The following is a 10,694-nucleotide window of genomic DNA, read 5'->3' as shown; positions in this document are numbered from 1 at the left end:
AGCATTTCTTCTTTCTCCTCTAATTCCCTTTAATTTCTTCTTTTTATTTAGGGGGCGTTCAGTGATTAAGAATAGGTTGTTATTACCCTTGTAATTTTTAACTTCTTATTAATCTTATTTGGATACTAAAAAAACTAAATTAACTTTTCATCTCATTAATATTTTTATCGGCTTAAAGGGTTAAATTTAACTTTGGGGGACTAAGTTAATAATTACTTTCTTTAAAAGTTAAAACTTTCAAGTGTAATATTTAACCTTGATTTTTTAATCTTCAACGAAACATATCATAATCTCATGGTTTTTCTTTAGTTTTACCATTGAAGCCTCTATTGAGAGAGCGATTTTATGGGTCAATTGGAAGGTTTTGAGGTTATTGAGAAAACTTGATAGAGAACTGGTGATCAAGGTTGACACAAGGGGAGAGGAGGAGAAGGAGGAGGATGGGGTGGTTTTGAGACAGGGAAGGGGGGTAGCTACTAAGGACGGTGGCTTGGAGGGAGGCGTTGCGGCTTCTTAAAGCATTTTTCTTTTTTAAGGGGTTTGAGATTTCAAGAGATAACCACGAAGGGGGGAGGAGGATGGGGATAGGTGGGATGTTAAGGTATTTTTACTTTTTATTAATGGTAAAAACATAAAAATATGGACATTTGGATCAATTTGCAGGTGCAATCAAATATTAGAAATGTTTTAATCTACTCTTTAAGGTAGATGAATGAAAGTGTTAATAATGACAATATCTACAAATTAAATAGTATTTTTTTTCACAAAAATAATAATTTATCTATTAATTAATTAATTACTACTCCCTTGCACTCACAATATAAATATATGCTTTAAGATTAAAGCAAATCAAAATCTTAAGATTAGAGCATATCAAAAATCACACTCGATTCCATGTAATAATGGAAGAAACAATCATCTACATTATTATGTGCACTTTCTTTCTGATTGTGGCTATGAAGTTAATGCTACAAACAAGAAAACAGCCAAAAAAACTTCCACCAAGTCCACCTTCTCTTCCAATCAGGATGTCTGGAACTATACTTAAACTATAGTGAGGAGACATAAATTAATGAAATAAATATTAAAAAAAATATAGGAAAAAAAATTTTGAGAAAAATAAATTAAAGTTTAGAGAATTTATAAATTAGTATAAAATAATAAAAATAACCCGATGAGCACCATGAAAGGCATTTTGGTCATTTTACCCCTAGAGGTGAATTTTGACTTAAATGTCAAATTAAATTAGGAAATAAAATAATTAACATAAATTAAATTTATGAATTTGAATTTGGAAAATGAGAAGAGAAAGAAGAAGAAAAGAAAAGAAAAGAAAAGGAAAAAAAAGAAAAGAAAGGAAATAGACTTATGGCATTTTTAAAAAAAAAAAAAGTACAATAATTATAGAATATATATATATATAAGACACAAGAGACAAAAATTCACCAACCACAAGTCTTCTTCATTTCCTCTTCTCTCTCTCCTTGCCGTCTCCATGTTCTCCCCCCTCCACCATTTTTGCTCAAGCTTTGAGCTTGAGTTTCTCTTCATTTATCCACCAAAACCCATGGTCCCCTTCATTAAAAATTTAGCCCACATCATAAGGAAGCTCTAGGTACCCATAGGGAGAAGGAAAGTTGAAGTTTTGGGAAAATTTTCAAGTTGGGTCACAAGAGGTTAGTGCTTTTCTCCCTTCCTTCTTCTTTAATACTTGAAAGTGACTTGAGATAAGTGGAAATTTCAAGAAATTAACAAGAAATTCATAAACCCATGATGTCCCCAAATTTTGGTAGCCCTGAAATGTGTTGGGCTTTATTGTGCTCAAATAATGTAAATGAGTTTAGAAATGATGATTGATATGATTATATGTATGAGAAGTGAAAAGGGATTGAATTGATTAAGTTTGAAACTTGGAAATTAGGGTTTGTGTACATGACTTGGAGATTTTGTGTAAATGCTTGAAATTTGACCTGATTGGGATGAGATTATTTCTTATAGAAGTGTATTGCATGCAAATTGAAGTAAGGAAGTTGGAGGAGATTGAGTTTTGGAAGTGTTAATTTTCTGCAGGTTGTGTTTGTTGAGGGCAATGTACATTTTAGGCCATAAATAAAATTGTGTAACCCCAATTGGTATGAGGCCAATTGGAGGTGAAACTAGACCCAAAATAGCCCATTTTCCATGAAGAAACCATGCCCAAATTCTGTCCAAAACTTGAGCTAAACACTGCCCAAATTCGGATTTCCCTGCACCCAACCCAGAAAATGGCCAAATGAACAGTACGTGTTCCTTTGGTCATAACTCTCTCTATAATGGTCCGAATGACCTAAAATTTTACCCATGGAAAGTTTAGACATAGAGCTACACTTTTTATGAGACCACTTAACCCAGTTTTGCCTTTAACCAATTCAAATTGGTAGCACAAGTTGGGCCACTGAAACTGCCAACCCAGAAAATGACCAAGTGAACAGTACGTGTTCATTTAGTCATAACTCTCTCTATACTGGTCCAAATGACCTAAAATTTTACCCATGGAAATTTTAGACATAGAGCTACACTTTTTATGAAGACCACTTAACCCAGTTTTGCCTTTAACCAATTCAAATTGGTAGCACAAGTTGGGCCACTGAAACTGCCAACCCAGAAAATGACCAAATGAACAGTATGTGTTCATTTGGTCATAACTCTCTCTATACTGGTCCAAATGACCTAAAATTTTACCCATGGAAAGTTTAGACATAGGGCTACACTTTTCATGAAGACTACTTAACCCAGTTTTTCCTTTAACCAATTCAAATTGTTAGCACAAGTTGGGTCACTGAAACTGCCAACCCAGAAAATGTCCCAAAATACTATTCCTTTGGTATTTTGACTATAACTTAAGTTCTATAACCCCAAACTCAGTGATTCAAAAACTGAAATTCAAGTTTAAACATAGAGGAGCAATTGTTATGAAGGAATTGTGACTAAATAGACATCCCAACCTAGTCAAATTCCTAGATAAAGATAACACATCAACATGAACCTAAAGAAAGGTTCATGGGAAAAATGCTATATAGGATAATTAAAATACTCATAAGGAAAATTTAATATTAAAAATGATATGAATATGTAAATTAGGACTAATGTCCTATTAATATGAAATTTATGGTACCAATGAACAGTACTAGAAAATAGTAATAGTGAATAGTGCTAAATTAATTAAAAATATTTAATTGCCCATAGTATACCTAGACTTATTTATTTAGTTGGATAAATTGGTATACCAATTAGGGACTATAGATAGCAGTACTGCCTATCGAGAAAATCATGAACTGACAATATATGTCTAGTATGATTGTTCTACAGGCTATATGCCTACTTACGGGCCATTGTGCCTACCTTATTTCTGGCTTTACAAGCCTGACAATGGGTCTCGTGCTCGATGGCCTCGTGCTCATGATATATATGTGGTAGACATATGGCTGTCTAACCCGTATACTCCCGTGTATCCAGCTTTTATAATTTGTTATAGGTTTCTTGGGCATTGATAATAATTAATTAATACTGAATATACAATAAGTAAACAAGAAAGATCCCAATAATTTTAATTGTTTCCAAAGTGTAATAAAAAAAATGTAAAAGACCCAGAATTTATGATTTGTATATATTAATTCAATTGTTTAGTTATTGTTATTATAAATTATGCACCACTAAGCGTTATGCTTAGCGCGTTGGTTTTCCATCGCGTAGGTACTGAAGATCAAGCACGCCACAAAGAGTATTCGAACAGAGTTCACCGGATCTGCCACCGACTAGAGTCACCTCACCAGTTTTTTGTATTTTGGTAGGGCCCATGTATAGAATAGTATTTTGGTTCATTATGTTTAGTCATGATGTATTTCATTTTGGACCTGTAATTAAACTTTGAGATTGAAATGAAAACTTCTAATTTATTATCTATGAATTTCTATATGAATGCAATAGATGACACTTCATTTTTAGATCTCATAAATAATTGTAAATGATATGATACATGAGAATATGATATGGAAATGTGTGAAATGAATATGAATATGTTAACAGGTGATAGTGGAACCCGCCAGATGCTAATAAAACAGAGGAGGATCTGTTCGGGTCTCCACAAAAATAAGATATAAAAAAAAAAATTCTACACGTAAATTACCTGATTTAAAGGGCATTAAAATTTACAATAGACATTACAAGACAAGATAGGGTGCTCCGGCACCGAATGTGGCACTTTTTGCTCGGCTACACTGTAGACGGGTGAGGGGCGTCACATTTAGTGGTATCAGAGCAGAGGTTTAGGCGGTCCTAGACCTAGATAGATAGAAAGAAATAGTTGCATTACATGCATGGGCCTTTAGATAGAGTCAAGGTGACACTAATGTAGATCTATTCTTTGTCTATTTTATAGGATCGATGACATCTGTTCCTTCAGAGCACGGACCTCCAAGACCGATAGAGGAGGAAGTAAAGAGTCACGCACCTACACCTACGTTTAATCATGGGCATAGTAGCAGTAGAGCAGAACCATCGTTGGATACTTTAGTAAGGACACAACAGGCCTTCCTAGAGCAAATGACTCAATTGCTCCGTCAGATCACTGGAGCTATGCCACCACCTCCCCATCTAGTATATAGGACCCCAGTAGAGAGAGTTAGAAATGATGAGCAGTTTAGGAGAGACAGGCAGTGCAAGAGAGGGTCCGGACTGCCACCCAGTAGTTGCTCTGAGAGCAAGAGACCCAGGGGGTCTCAGGGTTAGATTTAGAGTAGAGAACAGAGGCAGAGGTTCCGATTTGCCCCGAGGAGAGGAGGTCAGATGAGTGTATCAATTGACAATTCTGTGGGTCCTATAGCACGAAGATCAACCCCGATGCCAGTTTGTACACATTGGAGGAAGAACCACAGAGGAAAGTGTAGATTGCTAATGGGTGGATGTTTCAGATGTGGGTCCATAAAGCATTTTTTTAAGAGATTGCCCACAGAGGAGTGCTCCCACAGCTCCACCACAAACTTAGAAGTCTGCCCCGACAGTACAGAGGGGTAGAAGACTGATGAGATCAGAGATAGCTGGTACATCACAGAGAGCTTCTAAGACTATAGAACACCCCAAGGCTGAAGTAGCATCCCGCGTGTACGCTATGGCTCGAGAGGAGCCAAATCCGGTAGACGTTATCAGAGGTGCATTTCCTAATTATAATACCTTTAAGTATGTATTGATAGACCCTAACTATGTTCACCCCTATATATGCATTGTACCTCCTGTTGAAAGAGGATACCGATAGATGGGTCAGAAGATGACATACTTGTCACCAACCCTTTAGGTCACCAGGTGATTGTAGATTATCAACCGAAAAGGATCGTGTTAAAGATAATAGAAGGAAATGAGAAGGAGGCTATATATGAGATGAAAGAAGATGAGTACAGAACTGGTTGAAAAAAAAAAAAAAAAGAGTTAGTCTATTGGGATATACCGTGGTAACTATGCAATGCTCTTGATGTTTGTCTTTGTAGTCTGCAGATTCTGATGCGACATAGGACTATTGTGTAGAGCTACGTATTTTCAATAGTAAATCGAGATAAGGATAAGATTGTAGAATAAAGATTAATAAGACAGACTAAAAAAAAAAAGTAAAGTATTATAACACAAAAAGGTGAAAAGACAAAGAGATAGCAGTCCCTCGATTAATTACACTGTGTAAATTTCGAGGACAAAATTTTATTTAGAGGGGAAGAATTGTAACGCCCTCACCGAAGGTAGTCCGTACATTTTACTGTTTCAACGACTAATGTCTGTTCGGACAGTCAGGATGTCTGGAACTATACTTAAACTATAGTGAGGAGACATAAATTAATGAAATAAATATTAAAAAAAATATAGGAAAAAAAATTTTGAGAAAAATAAATTAAAGTTTAGAGAATTTATAAATTAGTATAAAATAATAAAAATAACCCGATGAGCACCATGAAAGGCATTTTGGTCATTTTACCCCTAGAGGTAAATTTTGACTTAAATGTCAAATTAAAATTAGGAAATAAAATAATTAACATAAATTAAATTTATGAATTTGAATTTGGAAAATGAGAAGAGAAAGAAGAAGAAAAGAAAAGAAAAGGAAAGAAAAGAAAAGAAAGGAAATAGACTTATGGCATTTTAAAAAAAAATAAAGTATAATAATTATAGAATATATATATATATATAAGACACAAGAGACAAAAATTCACCAACCACAAGTCTTCTTCATTTCCTCTTCTCTCTCTCCTTGCCGTCTCCATGTTCTCCCCCCTCCACCATTTTTGCTCAAGCTTTGAGCTTGAGTTTCTCTTCATTTATCCACCAAAACCCATGGTCCCCTTCATTAAAAATTTAGCCCACATCATAAGGAAGCTCTAGGTACCCATAGGGAGAAGGAAAGTTGAAGTTTTGGGAAAAGTTTCAAGTTGCGTCACAAGAGGTTAGTGCTTTTCTCCCTTCCTTCTTCTTTAATACTTGAAAGTGACTTGAGATAAGTGGAAATTTCAAGAAATTAACAAGAAATTCATGAACCCATGATGTCCCCAAATTTTGGTAGCCATGAAATGTGTTGGGCTTTATTGTGTTCAAATAATGTAAATGAGTTTAGAAATGATGATTGATATGATTATATGTATGAGAAGTGAAAAGGGATTGAATTGATTAAGTTTGAAACTTGGAAATTAGGGTTTGTGTACATGACTTGGAGATTTTGTGTAAATGCTTGAAATTTGACCTGATTGGGATGAGATTGTTGCTTATAGAAGTGTATTGCATGCAAATTGAAGTAAGGAAGTTGGAGGAGATTGAGTTTTGGAAGTGTTAATTTTCTGCAGGTTGTGTTTGTTGAGGGCAGTGTACATTTTAGGCCATAAATAAAATTGTGTAACCCCAATTGGTATGAGGCCATTGGAGGTGAAACTAGACCCAAAATAGCCCATTTTCCATGAAGAAACCATGCCCAAATTCTGTCCAAAACTTGAGCTAAATACTGCCCAAATTCGGATTTCCCTGCACCTAACCCAGAAAATGACCAAATAAACAGTAAGTGTTCATTTGGTCATAACTCTCTCTATAATGGTCCACAAGACCTAAAATTTTACCCATGGAAAGTTTAGACATAGAGCTACACTTTTCATGAAGACCACTTAACCCAGTTTTGCCTTTAACCAATTCAAATTGGTAGCACAAGTTGGGCCACTGAAACTGCCAACCCAGAAAATGACCAAATGAACAGTACGTGTTCATTTGGTCATAACTCTCTCTATACTGGTCCAAATGACCTAAACTTTTACCCATGGAAATTTTAGACATAGAGATACACTTTTTATGAAGACCACTTAACCCAGTTTTGCCTTTAACCAATTCAAATTGGTAGCACAAGTTGGGCCACTGAAACTGCCAACCCAGAAAATGACCAAATGAATAATACGTGTTCATTTGGTCATAACTCTCTCTATACTGGTCCAAATGATCTAAAATTTTACCCATGGAAAGTTTAGACATAGGGCTACACTTTTCATGAAGACTACTTAACCCAGTTTTGCCTTTAGCCAATTCAAATTGTTAGCACAAGTTGGGTCACTGAAACTGCCAACCCAGAAAATGTCCCAAAATACTATTCCTTTGGTATTTTGACCATAACTTGAGTTCTATAACCCCAAACTCAGTGATTCAAAAACTGAAATTCAAGTTTAAACATAGAGGAGCAATTGTTATGAAGGAATTGTGACTAAATAGACATCCCAACCTAGTCAAATTCCTAGATAAAGATAACACATCAACATGAACCTAAAGAAAGGTTCATGGGAAAAATGCTATATAGGATAATTAAAATACTCATAAGGAAAATTTGATATAAAAAATGATATGAATATGTAAATTAGGACTAATATCCTATTAATATGAAATTTATGGTACCAATGAACAGTACTAGAAAATAGTAATAGTGAATAGTGCTAAATTAATTAAAAATATTTAATTGCCCATAGTATACCTAGACTTATTTATTTAGTTGGATAAATTGGTATACCAATTAGGGACTATAGATAGCAGTACTGCCTACCGAGAAAATCATGAACTGACAATATATGTCTGGTATGATTGTTCTACAAGCTATATGCCTGCTTACGGGCCATTGTGCCTACCTTATTTCTGGCTTTACAAGCCTGACAGCGGGTCTCGTGCCCGATAGCTGGCCTCGTGCCTGACAGATGTATACAGGGTAGACATATGGCTGTCTAACCCGTATACTCTCGTGTATCCAGCTTTTATAATTTGTTATAGGTTTCTTGGACATTGATAATAATTAATTAATACTGAATATACAATAAGTAAACAAGAAAGATCCCAATAATTTTAATTGTTTCCAAAGTGTAATAAAAAAAATGTATTTCCAAAGTTTAATTATTGTTATTATAAATTATGCACCACTAAGCGTTATGCTTAGCGCGTTGGTTTTCCATCGCGTAGGTACTGAAGATCAGCAGCCGCCACAGTAGTATTCGAACAGAGTTCCGACCAGATCTGCCACCGACTAGAGTCACCTCACCAGTCTTTTGTATTTTGGTAGGGCCCATGTATAGACTAGTATTTTGGTTCATTATGTTTAGTCATGATGTATTTCATTTTGGACCTGTAATTAAACTTTGAGATTGAAATGAAAACTTGTAATTTATTATCTATGAATTTCTATATGAATGCAATAGATGATACTTCATTTTTAGATCTCATAAATAATTGTAAATGATATGATACATGAGAATATGATATGGAAATGTGTGAAATGAATATGAATATGTTAACAGGTGATAGTGGAACCCGCCAGATGCTAATAAAACAGAGGAGGATCTGTTCGGGTCTCCACAAAAATAAGATATAAAAAAAAAAAAATTCTACACGTAAATTACTTGATTTAAAGGGCATTAAAATTTACAATATACATGACAAGACAAGATAGGGTGCTCCGGCACCGAATGTGGCACTTTTTGCTCGGCTACACTGTAGACGGGTGAGGGGCGTCACATAGGCCATCTCCATCTACTTAAACCACCCATTAATTAAACTCTTCACCATCTCTCCCAAAAGTATGGCCCCATCATCTCACTCCGCTTCGACTCTCGCCCTGTGCTTGTTGTCTCATCACCATTGGCCGTCGAAGAATGTTTCACCAAGAATGATGTTATTTTTGCCAACCGCCTTAATTTCTCCATGGGTAGGTACGTAAACTGCAACAACACCACCCTCGGCGTTGCAAGCTACGGCGACCATTGGCGCAATCTCCATTGCATAAGCACTGTTGAAATCCTATCATCTAATCGTCTCAACCAATTTCGAAGCATCCGAAGAGACGAAGTCAGTACATTACTTCACCAGCTTCATAGAGTTTCATGCCGGGGCTTCACTAAGGTAGAGCTAAGATTGATCTTTTTCGATCTGACTACTAACATAATAATGAGAATGGTTACAGGGAAGAGGTACTATGGTGAAGATTTGAAAGAATCAGCTATAAAAGAGACAAGAAAGTTCAGGGAGATCTTAAAAGCGTTTATGGAGTGTACTGAGATAACCCATTTGGGAGATTTGATTCCAATTTTGAAGTGGGTTGATTATGGTGGATTTATAAAGAAACTGGTTAGGCTTGGTCAAAAGGTTGATTGCTTCATGCAAGAATTGATAGATGAGCATAGAATTGACAAGGATAGGAATACAATGATAAATCACTTGCTTTCTTTGCAAGAATCGCAGCCTCAATACTACACCGATGAAATCATCAAAGGCTTGATTCTGGTTAGTGGACTCTTTCTTTTTACGACCTGTCTATCATGGACTCAATTACAAACACTGGGTATCATCGATAAACCGAGTCTAAACAAAATTTCTGCTACCTAATGGATACAATCATATGTTTTTACATGAGTTTTTGAAACAAAAGTGATCCAATTCTCAACTGAATATACATTTCGAATTTCTAATCTAATTTTTTACAGATTACGTTAGCCGCAGGGACAAAAACCCTAGCTATGTCATTAGAATGTGCAATTTCAAATCTGATCAATAACCCAAATGTGTTGAAGAAGGCTAAAGCAAAGATAGAAATTGGTCAAGACAGATTAATAGATGAATTAGGCTTACCAAAACTAAAATATCTTCATTGTATCATCACCGAGAACTTGAGATTGTGTACAGTGATTCCACTCTGAGCACCACACTTGTCATCTGAGGGGAAATTACCTAAAGAATGCATTTTAAAAATTAAATTACCAAAAGGGGGTGGGGGGAAAAAATATTTGCCAAAAGGGGTATTTTTTATGACGTGGAGGAGAGAGACAGGCAGACTCAACCATGAGTAGCGACTAAGGACTAACTTGTAATAATAAACTTTTATTTGGACTGAAATGTAAAAAAAAAAAAATTAAAATGACAGTTGCAGCTGGGTGCTACCCATAGTAGAATCTAGCTGACCACATTCTCTCGTTTTGCGAAAAAATGTCTCGTTTTACGAAAATGGCAACTGGGTGCTACTATGGGTAGCGCCCAGCTGCTGTGTAGCTAAAAAAGAAGCAGTAGGGTGCTACCATTGGTAGCGCCTAACTGCTGGGTGCTACCAATGGTAGCGCCAAGCTTCAATCAGACGCCACTAATGGTAGCATCCAGCCGGTTCTCTCTCTTTCCCT

The 10,694-nt window shown here is 35.7% G+C and overlaps 1 pseudogene; it reads left to right on the top strand.

Annotated features, from left to right (window-relative positions):
• Nucleotides 1-902: 902 nt before the first annotated feature.
• LOC110664067 (cytochrome P450 81E8-like) lies at nucleotides 903-10,370 on the top strand (annotated as a pseudogene).
• Nucleotides 10,371-10,694: the final 324 nt, after the last annotated feature.

This window comes from Hevea brasiliensis, chromosome 1 (genome assembly GCF_030052815.1).
Source record: "Hevea brasiliensis isolate MT/VB/25A 57/8 chromosome 1, ASM3005281v1, whole genome shotgun sequence".
Lineage (NCBI taxonomy): Eukaryota > Viridiplantae > Streptophyta > Magnoliopsida > Malpighiales > Euphorbiaceae > Hevea > Hevea brasiliensis.
The sequence above is the reverse complement of the archived record's forward strand: the minus strand, read 5'-3'. Positions and strand labels throughout refer to the sequence as shown.